This window comes from Triturus cristatus, chromosome 7 (genome assembly GCF_964204655.1).
Source record: "Triturus cristatus chromosome 7, aTriCri1.1, whole genome shotgun sequence".
Taxonomy (NCBI): Eukaryota; Metazoa; Chordata; class Amphibia; order Caudata; family Salamandridae; genus Triturus; species Triturus cristatus.
The window spans coordinates 1,316,877,968-1,316,893,078 of NC_140590.1; positions in this window are offsets into that span (position 1 = coordinate 1,316,877,968).

Consider the following 15,111-nt stretch of genomic DNA (forward strand, 5'->3'; position numbering starts at 1 on the left):
ACAAAAGCTGCATTGGCAGCCCTGAAACCTGGAAACGTGCTTTCTGACGGAAGGAGCCAGAAAAACTTCAACAAACTCCCAAAACTCACCTTGAAGTCTCCAGGGCTGAAAAGTCAAATCAAGCTTCTGAGAGGTCATCAGTCCATTTTTGCTTTCGAGAACTGCAAAACTGCATTGGGCCAGAAAAACCACATGAGTCTCCAAAGCTCACCTGAAGACTCTAAGCAAAATGGTGAAATGAAGCTTGTCTTTGGCGCCAGAGTCACTTTTGGAGGCAGGATTTCAAAATAGCTGACAAAAGCTGCATTGGGCAGCCCTGAAACCTGGAAACGTGCTTTCTGACGGGAGGAGCCAGAAAAACTTCAACAAACTCCAAAACTCACCTTGAAGTCTCCAGGGCTGAAAAGTCAAATCAAGCTTCTGAGAGGTCATCAGTCCATTTTTGCTTTCGAGAACTGCAAAACTGCATTGGGCCAGAAAAACCATATGAGTCTCCAAAGCTCACCTGAAGACTCCAATCAAAATGGTGAAACGAAGCTTGTCTTTGGCGCCAGAGTCACAGTTGTGAGGCAGGACTTCAAAATCGCTGACAAAAGCAGCATTGGCAGTCCTGAAGCCTGAAAACTTGCTTTGTGACTGCAAGGAGCCAGAAAAACCACAACAAACTCCAAAACTCACTTTGAAGTCTCCATGGCTGAAAAGTCAAATCAAGCTTCTGAGAGGTCATCAGTCCATTTTTGCTCCAGAGAACTGCAAAACTGCAAAACTCACCTTGAAGCTTCTGAGGGGTCATCGGTCAATTTTTGCTCCAGAGAACTGCAAAACTGCAATGGGCCAGAAAAACCATATGAGTCTCCAAAGCTCACCTGAATACTCTAAGCAAAATGGTGAAACGAAGCTTGTCTTTGGCCAGAGTCACAGTTGTGTGGCAGGACTTCAAAATCACTGACAAAAGCTGCATTGGCAGTCCTGAAGCCTGAAAACTTGCTTTGTGGCTGCAAGGAGCCAGAAAAACCACAACAAACTCCAAAACTCACTTTGAAGTCCTCAGGGCTGAAAAGTCAAATCAAGCTTCTGAGAGGTCATCAGTCCATTTTTGCTCCCAAGAACTGCAAAACTGCATTGGGCCAGAAAAACCATATGAGTCTCCAAAGCTCACCTGAAGACTCCAATCAAAATGGTGAAACGAAGCTTGTCTTTGGCGCCAGAGTCACAGTTGAGGCAGGACTTCAAAATCGCTGACAAAAGCAGCATTGGCAGCCCTGAAACCTGGAAACTTGCTTTCTGACTGCAAGGAGCCAGAAAAACCACAACAAACTCCAAACTCACCGTGAAGTCTCCAGGGCTCAAAAGCCAAAGCAAGCTTCTGAGGTGTCAGGGGTCCATTCTTACACCTGACGCCTTCAAACTCCAGGGAGCCAGAAAATCCACATCAAACTCCAAACTCACCGTGAAGTCTCCAAAGCTCAAAAGTCAAAGCAAGCTTCTGAGGTGTCAGGGGTCCAGTCTTACACCTGACGCCTTCAAACTGCAGGGAGCCAGAAAATCCACATCAAACTCCAAACTCACTGTGAAGTCTCCAAAGCTCAAAAGTCAAAGCAAGCTTCTGAGGTGTCAGGGGTCCATTCTTACACCTGAGGCCTTCAAACTGCATGGAGCCAGAAAAACCACAACAAACTCCTAAACTCAACTTGATGCCTCCTGGGCTCACAAGTCAAATCAAGCTTCTGAGGGGTCAGCGGTCCATTTTTGCTCCCGAGAACTGCAAAACTGCATTGGGCCAGAAAAACCACATGAGTCTCCAAAGCTCACCTGAAGACTCAGCAAAACGGTGAAACGAACCTTGTCTTTCGCGCCTGATTCACAGTTGTGAGGCAGGACTTCAAAATCGCTGACAAAAGCTGCATTGGCAGCCGTGAAGCCTGGAAACGTGCTTTTTGACGGAAGGAGCCAGAAAAACCACAACAAACTCCAAAACTCACTTTGAAGTCTCCAGGGCTCAAAAGTCAAATCAAGCTTCTGAGGGGTCATCGGTCCATTTTTGCTCCCGAGGCGTGCAAAACTGCATTGGGCCAGAAAAACCACAACAAACTCCAAAACTCTCCTTGAAGTCTCAGGGCTCAAAAGTCAGAGCAAGCTTCTGAGGGGTCAAGGGTCCATTCTTACAACTGAGGCCTTCAAACTGCATGGAGCCAGAAAAACCACAACAAACTCCTAAACTCAACTTGAAGCCTCCTGGGCTCACAAGTCAAATCAAGCTTCTGAGGGGTCATCGGTCCATTTTTGCTCCCGAGAACTGCAAAACTGCATTGGGCCAGAAAAACCATGAGACTCCAAGCAAAATGGTGAAACGAAGCTGGTCTTTGGCGCCAGAGTCACAGTTGTGAGGCAGGACTTCAAAATCGCTGACAAAAGCTGCATTGGTAGCCCTGAAGCCTGGAAACTTGCTTTCTGACTGCAAGGAGCCAGAAAAACCACAACAAACTCCAAACTCACCTTGAAGTCTCCAGGGCTGAAAAGCCAAATCAAGCTTCTGAGGTGTCAGGGATCCATTCTTACACCTGAGGCCTTCAAACTGCAGGGAGCCAGAAAATACACATCAAACTCTCAAAGTCAACTTGAAGCCTCCCGGGCTGAAAAGTCAAATCAAGCTTATGAGGGGTCATTGGTCCATTTTCGCTCCCGAGGCGTGCAAAACTGCATTGGGCCAGAAAAACCACAACAAACTCCAAAACTCTCCTTGAAGTCTCAGGGCTCAAAAGTCAGAGCAAGCTTCTGAAGGGTCAGGGGTCCATTCTTACACCTGACGCCTTCAAACTGCAGGGAGCCAGAAAATCCACATCAAACTCCAAAACTCACTTTGAAGTCTCCAGGGCTGAAAAGTCAAATCAAGCTTCTGAGGGGTCATCGGTCCAGTTTTTGCTCCCGAGAACTGCAAAACTACATTGGGCCAGAAAAAACATATGAGTCTCCAAAGCTCACCTGAAGACTCTAAGCAAAATGGTGAAATGAAGCTTGTCTTTAGCGCCAGAGTCACTTTTGGAGGCAGGATTTCAAAATAGCTGACAAAAGCTGCATTGGCAGCCCTGAAACCTGGAAACGTGCTTTCTGACGGAAGGAGCCAGAAAAACTTCAACAAACTTCCAAAACTCACCTTGAAGTCTCCAGGGCTGAAAAGTCAAATCAAGCTTCTGAGAGGTCATCAGTCCATTTTTGCTTTCGAGAACTGCAAAACTGCATTGGGCCAGAAAAACCACATGAGTCTCCAAAGCTCACCTGAAGACTCTAAGCAAAATGGTGAAATGAAGCTTGTCTTTGGCGCCAGAGTCACTTTTGGAGGCAGGATTTCAAAATAGCTGACAAAAGCTGCATTGGCAGCCCTGAAACCTGGAAACGTGCTTTCTGACGGAAGGAGCTAGAAAAACTTCAACAAACTCCAAAACTCACCTTGAACTCTCCAGGGCTGAAAAGTCAAATCAAGCTTCTGAGAGGTCATCAGTCCATTTTTGCTTTCGAGAACTGCAAAACTGCATTGGGCCAGAAAAACCATATGAGTCTCCAAAGCTCACCTGAAGACTCCAATCAAAATGGTGAAACGAAGCTTGTCTTTGGCGCCAGAGTCACAGTTGTGAGGCAGGACTTCAAAATCGCTGACAAAAGCAGCATTGGCAGCCCTGAAACCTGGAAACTTGCTTTCTGACTGCAAGGAGCCAGAAAAATCACAACAAACTCCAAACTCACCGTGAAGTCTCCAGGGCTCAAAAGCCAAAGCAAGCTTCTGAGGTGTCAGGGGTCCATTCTTACACCTGACGCCTTCAAACTGCAGGGAGCCAGAAAACCCTTATCAAACTCCAAACTCACTGTGAAGTCTCCAAAGCTCAAAAGTCAAAGCAAGCTTCTGAGGTGTCAGGGGTCCATTCTTACACCTGAGGCCTTCAAACTGCATGGAGCCAGAAAAACCACAACAAACTCCTAAACTCAACTTGATGCCTCCTGGGCTCACAAGTCAAATCAAGCTTCTGAGGGGCAGCGGTCCATTTTTGCTCCCGAGAACTGCAAAACTGCATTGGGCCAGAAAAACCACATGAGTCTCCAAGCTCACCTGAAGACTCAGAGCAAAACGGTGAAACGAAGCTTGTCTTTCGCGCCTGATTCACAGTTGTGAGGCAGGACTTCAAAATCGCTGACAAAAGCTGCATTGGCAGCCCTGAAGCCTGGAAACGTGCTTTCTGACGGAGGAGCCAGAACAACCACAACAAACTCCTCAACTCACTTTGAAGTCTCCAGGACTCAAAAGTCAAAGCAAGCTTCTGAGGGGTCAGGGGTCCATTCTTACACCTGGGGCCTTCAAACTGCATGGAGCCAGGAAAACCACAACAAACTCCTAAACTCAACTTGAAGCCTCCTGGGCTCACAAGTCAAATCAAGCTTCTGAGGGGTTATCGGACCATTTTTGCTCCCGAGAACTGCAAAACTGCATTGGGCCAGAAAAACCATATGAGTCTCCAAAGCTCACCTGAAGACTCCAATCAAAATGGTGAAACGAAGCTTGTCTTTGGCGCCAGAGTCACAGTTGTGAGGCAGGACTTCAAAATCGCTGACAAAAGCTGCATTGGCAGCCCTGAACCCTGGAAACTTGCTTTCACTGCAAGGCGCCAGAAAAACCACAACAAACTCCAAACTCTCCGTGAAGTCTCCAGGGCTCAAAAGTCAAAGCAAGCTTCTTAGGTGTCAGGGGTCCATTCTTACACCTGAGGCCTTCAAACTGCAGGGAGCCAGAAAATCCACATCAAACTCAACTTGAAGCCTCCTGGGCTCACAAGTCAAATCAAGCTTCTGAGGGGTCATCGGTCCATTTTTGCTCCCGAGGCGTGCAAAACTGCATTGGGCCAGAAAAACCACAACAAACTCCAAAACTCTCCTTGAAGTCTCAGCGCTCAAAAGTCAGAGCAAGCTTCTGAGGGGTCAAGGGTCCATTCTTACAACTGAGGCCTTCAAACTGCATGGAGCCAGAAAAACCACAACAAACTCCTAAACTCAACTTGAAGCCTCCTGGGCTCACAAGTCAAATCAAGCTTCTGAGGGGTCATCGGTCCATTTTTGCTCCCGAGAACTGCAAAACTGCATTGGGCCAGAAAAACCATGAGACTCCAAGCAAAATGGTGAAACGAAGCTGGTCTTTGGCGCCAGAGTCACAGTTGTGAGGCAGGACTTCAAAATCGTTGACAAAAGCTGCATTGGTAGCCCTGAAGCCTGGAAACCTGCTTTCTGACTGCAAGGAGCCAGAAAAACCACAACAAACTCCAAACTCACCGTGAAGTCTCCAGGGCTGAAAAGCCAAATCAAGCTTCTGAGGTGTCAGGGATCCATTCTTACACCTGAGGCCTTCAAACTGCAGGGAGCCATAAAATACACATCAAACTCTCAAAGTCAACTTGAAGCCTCCCGGGCTGAAAAGTCAAATCAAGCTTATGAGGGGTCATTGGTCCATTTTCGCTCCCGAGGCGTGCAAAACTGCATTGGGCCAGAAAAACCACAACACTCCAAAACTCTCCGTGAAGTCTCAGGGCTCAAAAGTCAGAGCAAGCTTCTGAAGGGTCAGTGGTCCATTCTTACACCTGACGCCTTCAAACTGCAGGGAGCCAGAAAATCCACATCAAACTCCAAAACTCACTTTGAAGTCTCCAGGGCTCGAAAGTCAAATCAAGCTTCTGAGGGGTCATCGGTCCAGTTTTTGCTCCCGAGAACTGCAAAACTGCATTGGGCCAGAAAATACATATGAGTCTCCAAAGCTCACCTGAAGACTCCAATCAAAATGGTGAAACGAAGCTTGTCTTTGGCGCCAGAGTCACAGTTGTGAGGCAGGACTTCAAAATCGCTGACAAAAGCAGCATTGGCAGCCCTGAAACCTGGAAACTTGCTTTCTGACTGCAAGGAGCCAGAAAAACCACAACAAACTCCAAACTCACCGTGAAGTCTCCAGGGCTCAAAAGCCAAAGCAAGCTTCTGAGGTGTCAGGGGTCCATTCTTACACCTGACGCCTTCAAACTGCAGGGAGCCAGAAAATCCTTATCAAACTCCAAACTCACTGTGAAGTCTCCAAAGCTCAAAAGTCAAAGCAAGCTTCTGAGGTGTCAGGGGTCCATTCTTACACCTGAGGCCTTCAAACTGCATGGAGCCAGAAAAACCACAACAAACTCCTAAACTCAACTTGATGCCTCCTGGGCTCACAAGTCAAATCAAGCTTCTGAGGGGTCAGCGGTCCATTTTTGCTCCCGAGAACTGCAAAACTGCATTGGGCCAGAAAAACCACATGAGTCTCCAAGCTCACCTGAAGACTCAGAGCAAAACGGTGAAACGAAGCTTGTCTTTCGCGCCTGATTCACAGTTGTGAGGCAGGACTTCAAAATCGCTAACAAAAGCTGCATTGGCAGCCCTGAAGCCTGGAAACGTGCTTTCTGACGGAGGAGCCAGAACAACCACAACAAACTCCTCAACTCACTTTGAAGTCTCCAGGACTCAAAAGTCAAAGCAAGCTTCTGAGGGGTCAGGGGTCCATTCTTACACCTGGGGCCTTCAAACTGCATGGAGCCAGGAAAACCACAACAAACTCCTAAACTCAACTTGAAGCCTCCTGGGCTCACAAGTCAAATCAAGCTTCTGAGGGGTTATCGGACCATTTTTGCTCCCGAGAACTGCAAAACTGCATTGGGCAAGAAAAACCATATGAGTCTCCAAAGCTCACCTGAAGACTCCAATCAAAATGGTGAAACGAAGCTTGTCTTTGGCGCCAGAGTCACAGTTGTGAGGCAGGACTTCAAAATCGCTGACAAAAGCTGCATTGGCAGCCCTGAAGCCTGGAAACTTGCTTTCTGACTGCAAGCGCCAGAAAAACCACAACAAACTCCAAACTCTCCGTGAAGTCTCCAGGGCTCAAAAGTCAAAGCAAGCTTCTTAGGTGTCAGGGGTCCATTCTTACACCTGAGGCCTTCAAACTGCAGGGAGCCAGAAATCCACATCAAACTCAACTTGAAGCCTCCTGGGCTCACAAGTCAAATCAAGCTTCTGAGGGGTCATCGGTCCATTTTTGCTCCCGAGGCGTGCAAAACTGCATTGGGCCAGAAAAACCACAACAAACTCCAAAACTCTCCTTGAAGTCTCAGGGCTCAAAAGTCAGAGCAAGCTTCTGAGGGGTCAAGGGTCCATTCTTACAACTGAGGCCTTCAAACTGCATGGAGCCAGAAAAACCACAACAAACTCCTAAACTCAACTTGAAGCCTCCTGGGCTCACAAGTCAAATCAAGCTTCTGAGGGGTCATCGGTCCATTTTTGCTCCCGAGAACTGCAAAACTGCATTGGGCCAGAAAAACCATGAGACTCCAAGCAAAATGGTGAAACGAAGCTGGTCTTTGGCGCCAGAGTCACAGTTGTGAGGCAGGACTTCAAAATCGCTGACAAAAGCTGCATTGGTAGCCCTGAAGCCTGGAAACTTGCTTTCTGACTGCAAGGAGCCAGAAAAACCACAACAAACTCCCAAAACTCACCTTGAAGTCTCCAGGGCTGAAAAGTCAAATCAAGCTTCTGAGAGGTCATCAGTCCATTTTTGCTTTCGAGAACTGCAAAACTGCATTGGGCCAGAAAAACCACATGAGTCTCCAAAGCTCACCTGAAGACTCTAAGCAAAATGGTGAAATGAAGCTTGTCTTTGGCGCCAGAGTCACTTTTGGAGGCAGTATTTCAAAATAGCTGACAAAAGCTGCATTGGCAGCCCTGAAACCTGGAAACGTGCTTTCTGACGGGAGGAGCCAGAAAAACTTCAACAAACTCCAAAACTCACCTTGAAGTCTCCAGGGCTGAAAAGTCAAATCAAGCTTCTGAGAGGTCATCAGTCCATTTTTGCTTTCGAGAACTGCAAAACTGCATTGGGCCAGAAAAACCATATGAGTCTCCAAAGCTCACCTGAAGACTCCAATCAAAATGGTGAAACGAAGCTTGTCTTTGGCGCCAGAGTCACAGTTGTGAGGCAGGACTTCAAAATCGCTGACAAAAGCAGCATTGGCAGTCCTGAAGCCTGAAAACTTGCTTTGTGGCTGCAAGGAGCCAGAAAAACCACAACAAACTCCAAAACTCACTTTGAAGTCCTCAGGGCTGAAAAGTCAAATCAAGCTTCTGAGAGGTCATCAGTCCATTTTTGCTCCCGAGAACTGCAAAACTGCAAAACTCACCTTGAAGCTTCTGAGGGGTCATCGGTCCATTTTTGCTCCAGAGAACTCCAAAACTGCATTGGGCCAGAAAAACCATATGAGTCTCCAAAGCTCACCTGAAGACTCTAAGCAAAATGGTGAAACGAAGCTTGTCTTTTGCCAGAGTCACAGTTGTGAGGCAGGAGTTCAAAATCACTGACAAAAGCTGCATTGGCAGTCCTGAAGCCTGAAAACTTGCTTTGTGGCTGCAAGGAGCCAGAAAAACCACAACAAACTCCAAAACTCACTTTGAAGTCCTCAGGGCTGAAAAGTCAAATCAAGCTTCTGAGAGGTCATCAGTCCATTTTTGCTCCCGAGAACTGCAAAACTGCATTGGGCCAGAAAAACAATATGAGTCTCCAAAGCTCACCTGAAGACTCCAATCAAAATGGTGAAACGCAGCTTGTCTTTGGCGCCAGAGTCACAGTTGTGAGGCAGGACTTCAAAATCGCTGACAAAAGCAGCATTGGCAGCCCTGAAACCTGGAAACTTGCTTTCTGACTGCAAGGAGCCAGAAAAACCACAACAAACTCCAAACTCACCGTGAAGTCTCCAGGGCTCAAAAGCCAAAGCAAGCTTCTGAGGTGTCAGGGGTCCATTCTTACACCTGACGCCTTCAAACTGCAGGGAGCCAGAAAATCCTTATCAAACTCCAAACTCACTGTGAAGTCTCCAAAGCTCAAAAGTCAAAGCAAGCTTCTGAGGTGTCAGGGGTCCATTCTTACACCTGAGGCCTTCAAACTGCATGGAGCCAGAAAAACCACAACAAACTCCTAAACTCAACTTGATGCCTCCTGGGCTCACAAGTCAAATCAAGCTTCTGAGGGGTCAGCGGTCCATTTTTGCTCCCGAGAACTGCAAAACTGCATTGGGACAGAAAAACCACATGAGTCTCCAAGCTCACCTGAAGACTCAGAGCAAAACGGTGAAACGAAGCTTGTCTTTCGCGCCTGATTCACAGTTGTGAGGCAGGACTTCAAAATCGCTGACAAAAGCTGCATTGGCAGCCCTGAAGCCTGGAAACGTGCTTTCTGACGGAGGAGCCAGAACAACCACAACAAACTCCTCAACTCACTTTGAAGTCTCCAGGACTCAAAAGTCAAAGCAAGCTTCTGAGGGGTCAGGGGTCCATTCTTACACCTGGGGCCTTCAAACTGCATGGAGCCAGGAAAACCACAACAAACTCCTAAACTCAACTTGAAGCCTCCTGGGCTCACAAGTCAAATCAAGCTTCTGAGGGGTTATCGGACCATTTTTGCTCCCGAGAACTGCAAAACTGCATTGGGCAAGAAAAACCATATGAGTCTCCAAAGCTCACCTGAAGACTCCAATCAAAATGGTGAAACGAAGCTTGTCTTTGGCGCCAGAGTCACAGTTGTGAGGCAGGACTTCAAAATCGCTGACAAAAGCTGCATTGGCAGCCCTGAAGCCTGGAAACTTGCTTTCTGACTGCAAGGCGCCAGAAAAACCACAACAAACTCCAAACTCTCCGTGAAGTCTCCAGGGCTCAAAAGTCAAAGCAAGCTTCTTAGGTGTCAGGGGTCCATTCTTACACCTGAGGCCTCAAACTGCAGGGAGCCAGAAAATCCACATCAAACTCAACTTGAAGCCTCCTGGGCTCACAAGTCAAATCAAGCTTCTGAGGGGTCATCGGTCCATTTTTGCTCCCGAGGCGTGCAAAACTGCATTGGGCCAGAAAAACCACAACAAACTCCAAAACTCTCCTTGAAGTCTCAGGGCTCAAAAGTCAGAGCAAGCTTCTGAGGGGTCAAGGGTCCATTCTTACAACTGAGGCCTTCAAACTGCATGGAGCCAGAAAAACCACAACAAACTCCTAAACTCAACTTGAAGCCTCCTGGGCTCACAAGTCAAATCAAGCTTCTGAGGGGTCATCGGTCCATTTTTGCTCCCGAGAACTGCAAAACTGCATTGGGCCAGAAAAACCATGAGACTCCAAGCAAAATGGTGAAACGAAGCTGGTCTTTGGCGCCAGAGTCACAGTTGTGAGGCAGGACTTCAAAATCGCTGACAAAAGCTGCATTGGTAGCCCTGAAGCCTGGAAACTTGCTTTCTGACTGCAAGGAGCCAGAAAAACCACAACAAACTCCCAAAACTCACCTTGAAGTCTCCAGGGCTGAAAAGTCAAATCAAGCTTCTGAGAGGTCATCAGTCCATTTTTGCTTTCGAGAACTGCAAAACTGCATTGGGCCAGAAAAACCACATGAGTCTCCAAAGCTCACCTGAAGACTCTAAGCAAAATGGTGAAATGAAGCTTGTCTTTGGCGCCAGAGTCACTTTTGGAGGCAGTATTTCAAAATAGCTGACAAAAGCTGCATTGGCAGCCCTGAAACCTGGAAACGTGCTTTCTGACGGGAGGAGCCAGAAAAACTTCAACAAACTCCAAAACTCACCTTGAAGTCTCCAGGGCTGAAAAGTCAAATCAAGCTTCTGAGAGGTCATCAGTCCATTTTTGCTTTCGAGAACTGCAAAACTGCATTGGGCCAGAAAAACCATATGAGTCTCCAAAGCTCACCTGAAGACTCCAATCAAAATGGTGAAACGAAGCTTGTCTTTGGCGCCAGAGTCACAGTTGTGAGGCAGGACTTCAAAATCGCTGACAAAAGCAGCATTGGCAGTCCTGAAGCCTGAAAACTTGCTTTGTGGCTGCAAGGAGCCAGAAAAACCACAACAAACTCCAAAACTCACTTTGAAGTCCTCAGGGCTGAAAAGTCAAATCAAGCTTCTGAGAGGTCATCAGTCCATTTTTGCTCCCGAGAACTGCAAAACTGCAAAACTCACCTTGAAGCTTCTGAGGGGTCATCGGTCCATTTTTGCTCCAGAGAACTCCAAAACTGCATTGGGCCAGAAAAACCATATGAGTCTCCAAAGCTCACCTGAAGACTCTAAGCAAAATGGTGAAACGAAGCTTGTCTTTTGCCAGAGTCACAGTTGTGAGGCAGGAGTTCAAAATCACTGACAAAAGCTGCATTGGCAGTCCTGAAGCCTGAAAACTTGCTTTGTGGCTGCAAGGAGCCAGAAAAACCACAACAAACTCCAAAACTCACTTTGAAGTCCTCAGGGCTGAAAAGTCAAATCAAGCTTCTGAGAGGTCATCAGTCCATTTTTGCTCCCGAGAACTGCAAAACTGCATTGGGCCAGAAAAACAATATGAGTCTCCAAAGCTCACCTGAAGACTCCAATCAAAATGGTGAAACGCAGCTTGTCTTTGGCGCCAGAGTCACAGTTGTGAGGCAGGACTTCAAAATCGCTGACAAAAGCAGCATTGGCAGCCCTGAAACCTGGAAACTTGCTTTCTGACTGCAAGGAGCCAGAAAAACCACAACAAACTCCAAACTCACCGTGAAGTCTCCAGGGCTCAAAAGCCAAAGCAAGCTTCTGAGGTGTCAGGGGTCCATTCTTACACCTGACGCCTTCAAACTGCAGGGAGCCAGAAAATCCTTATCAAACTCCAAACTCACTGTGAAGTCTCCAAAGCTCAAAAGTCAAAGCAAGCTTCTGAGGTGTCAGGGGTCCATTCTTACACCTGAGGCCTTCAAACTGCATGGAGCCAGAAAAACCACAACAAACTCCTAAACTCAACTTGATGCCTCCTGGGCTCACAAGTCAAATCAAGCTTCTGAGGGGTCAGCGGTCCATTTTTGCTCCCGAGAACTGCAAAACTGCATTGGGACAGAAAAACCACATGAGTCTCCAAGCTCACCTGAAGACTCAGAGCAAAACGGTGAAACGAAGCTTGTCTTTCGCGCCTGATTCACAGTTGTGAGGCAGGACTTCAAAATCGCTGACAAAAGCTGCATTGGCAGCCCTGAAGCCTGGAAACGTGCTTTCTGACGGAGGAGCCAGAACAACCACAACAAACTCCTCAACTCACTTTGAAGTCTCCAGGACTCAAAAGTCAAAGCAAGCTTCTGAGGGGTCAGGGGTCCATTCTTACACCTGGGGCCTTCAAACTGCATGGAGCCAGGAAAACCACAACAAACTCCTAAACTCAACTTGAAGCCTCCTGGGCTCACAAGTCAAATCAAGCTTCTGAGGGGTTATCGGACCATTTTTGCTCCCGAGAACTGCAAAACTGCATTGGGCAAGAAAAACCATATGAGTCTCCAAAGCTCACCTGAAGACTCCAATCAAAATGGTGAAACGAAGCTTGTCTTTGGCGCCAGAGTCACAGTTGTGAGGCAGGACTTCAAAATCGCTGACAAAAGCTGCATTGGCAGCCCTGAAGCCTGGAAACTTGCTTTCTGACTGCAAGGCGCCAGAAAAACCACAACAAACTCCAAACTCTCCGTGAAGTCTCCAGGGCTCAAAAGTCAAAGCAAGCTTCTTAGGTGTCAGGGGTCCATTCTTACACCTGAGGCCTCAAACTGCAGGGAGCCAGAAAATCCACATCAAACTCAACTTGAAGCCTCCTGGGCTCACAAGTCAAATCAAGCTTCTGAGGGGTCATCGGTCCATTTTTGCTCCCGAGGCGTGCAAAACTGCATTGGGCCAGAAAAACCACAACAAACTCCAAAACTCTCCTTGAAGTCTCAGGGCTCAAAAGTCAGAGCAAGCTTCTGAGGGGTCAAGGGTCCATTCTTACAACTGAGGCCTTCAAACTGCATGGAGCCAGAAAAACCACAACAAACTCCTAAACTCAACTTGAAGCCTCCTGGGCTCACAAGTCAAATCAAGCTTCTGAGGGGTCATCGGTCCATTTTTGCTCCCGAGAACTGCAAAACTGCATTGGGCCAGAAAAACCATGAGACTCCAAGCAAAATGGTGAAACGAAGCTGGTCTTTGGCGCCAGAGTCACAGTTGTGAGGCAGGACTTCAAAATCGCTGACAAAAGCTGCATTGGTAGCCCTGAAGCCTGGAAACTTGCTTTCTGACTGCAAGGAGCCAGAAAAACCACAACAAACTCCAAACTCACCGTGAAGTCTCCAGGGCTGAAAAGCCAAATCAAGCTTCTGAGGTGTCAGGGATCCATTCTTACACCTGAGGCCTTCAAACTGCAGGGAGCCAGAAAATACACATCAAACTCTGAAAGTCAACTTAAAGCCTCTCGGGCTGAAAAGTCAAATCAAGCTTATGAGGGGTCATTGGTCCATTTTCGCTCCCGAGGCGTGCAAAACTGCATTGGGCCAGAAAAACCACAACAAACTCCAAAACTCTCCTTGAAGTCTCAGGGCTCAAAAGTCAGAGCAAGCTTCTGAAGGGTCAGTGGTCCATTCTTACACCTGACGCCTTCAAACTGCAGGGAGCCAGAAAATCCACATCAAACTCCAAAACTCACTTTGAAGTCTCCAGGGCTGAAAAGTCAAATCAAGCTTCTGAGGGGTCATCGGTCCAGTTTTTGCTCCCGAGAACTGCAAAACTACATTGGGCCAGAAAAAACATATGAGTCTCCAAAGCTCACCTGAAGACTCTAAGCAAAATGGTGAAATGAAGCTTGTCTTTAGCGCCAGAGTCACTTTTGGAGGCAGGATTTCAAAATAGCTGACAAAAGCTGCATTGGCAGCCCTGAAACCTGGAAACGTGCTTTCTGACGGAAGGAGCCAGAAAAACTTCAACAAACTCCCAAAACTCACCTTGAAGTCTCCAGGGCTGAAAAGTCAAATCAAGCTTCTGAGAGGTCATCAGTCCATTTTTGCTTTCGAGAACTGCAAAACTGCATTGGGCCAGAAAAACCACATGAGTCTCCAAAGCTCACCTGAAGACTCTAAGCAAAATGGTGAAATGAAGCTTGTCTTTGGCGCCAGAGTCACTTTTGGAGGCAGGATTTCAAAATAGCTGACAAAAGCTGCATTGGGCAGCCCTGAAACCTGGAAACGTGCTTTCTGACGGGAGGAGCCAGAAAAACTTCAACAAACTCCAAAACTCACCTTGAAGTCTCCAGGGCTGAAAAGTCAAATCAAGCTTCTGAGAGGTCATCAGTCCATTTTTGCTTTCGAGAACTGCAAAACTGCATTGGGCCAGAAAAACCATATGAGTCTCCAAAGCTCACCTGAAGACTCCAATCAAAATGGTGAAACGAAGCTTGTCTTTGGCGCCAGAGTCACAGTTGTGAGGCAGGACTTCAAAATCGCTGACAAAAGCAGCATTGGCAGTCCTGAAGCCTGAAAACTTGCTTTGTGACTGCAAGGAGCCAGAAAAACCACAACAAACTCCAAAACTCACTTTGAAGTCTCCATGGCTGAAAAGTCAAATCAAGCTTCTGAGAGGTCATCAGTCCATTTTTGCTCCCGAGAACTGCAAAACTGCAAAACTCACCTTGAAGCTTCTGAGGGGTCATCGGTCAATTTTTGCTCCAGAGAACTGCAAAACTGCAATGGGCCAGAAAAACCATATGAGTCTCCAAAGCTCACCTGAATACTCTAAGCAAAATGGTGAAACGAAGCTTGTCTTTGGCCAGAGTCACAGTTGTGTGGCAGGACTTCAAAATCACTGACAAAAGCTGCATTGGCAGTCCTGAAGCCTGAAAACTTGCTTTGTGGCTGCAAGGAGCCAGAAAAACCACAACAAACTCCAAAACTCACTTTGAAGTCCTCAGGGCTGAAAAGTCAAATCAAGCTTCTGAGAGGTCATCAGTCCATTTTTGCTCCCAAGAACTGCAAAACTGCATTGGGCCAGAAAAACCATATGAGTCTCCAAAGCTCACCTGAAGACTCCAATCAAAATGGTGAAACGAAGCTTGTCTTTGGCGCCAGAGTCACAGTTGAGGCAGGACTTCAAAATCGCTGACAAAAGCAGCATTGGCAGCCCTGAAACCTGGAAACTTGCTTTCTGACTGCAAGGAGCCAGAAAAGCCACAACAAACTCCAAACTCACCGTGAAGTCTCCAGGGCTCAAAAGCCAAAGCAAGCTT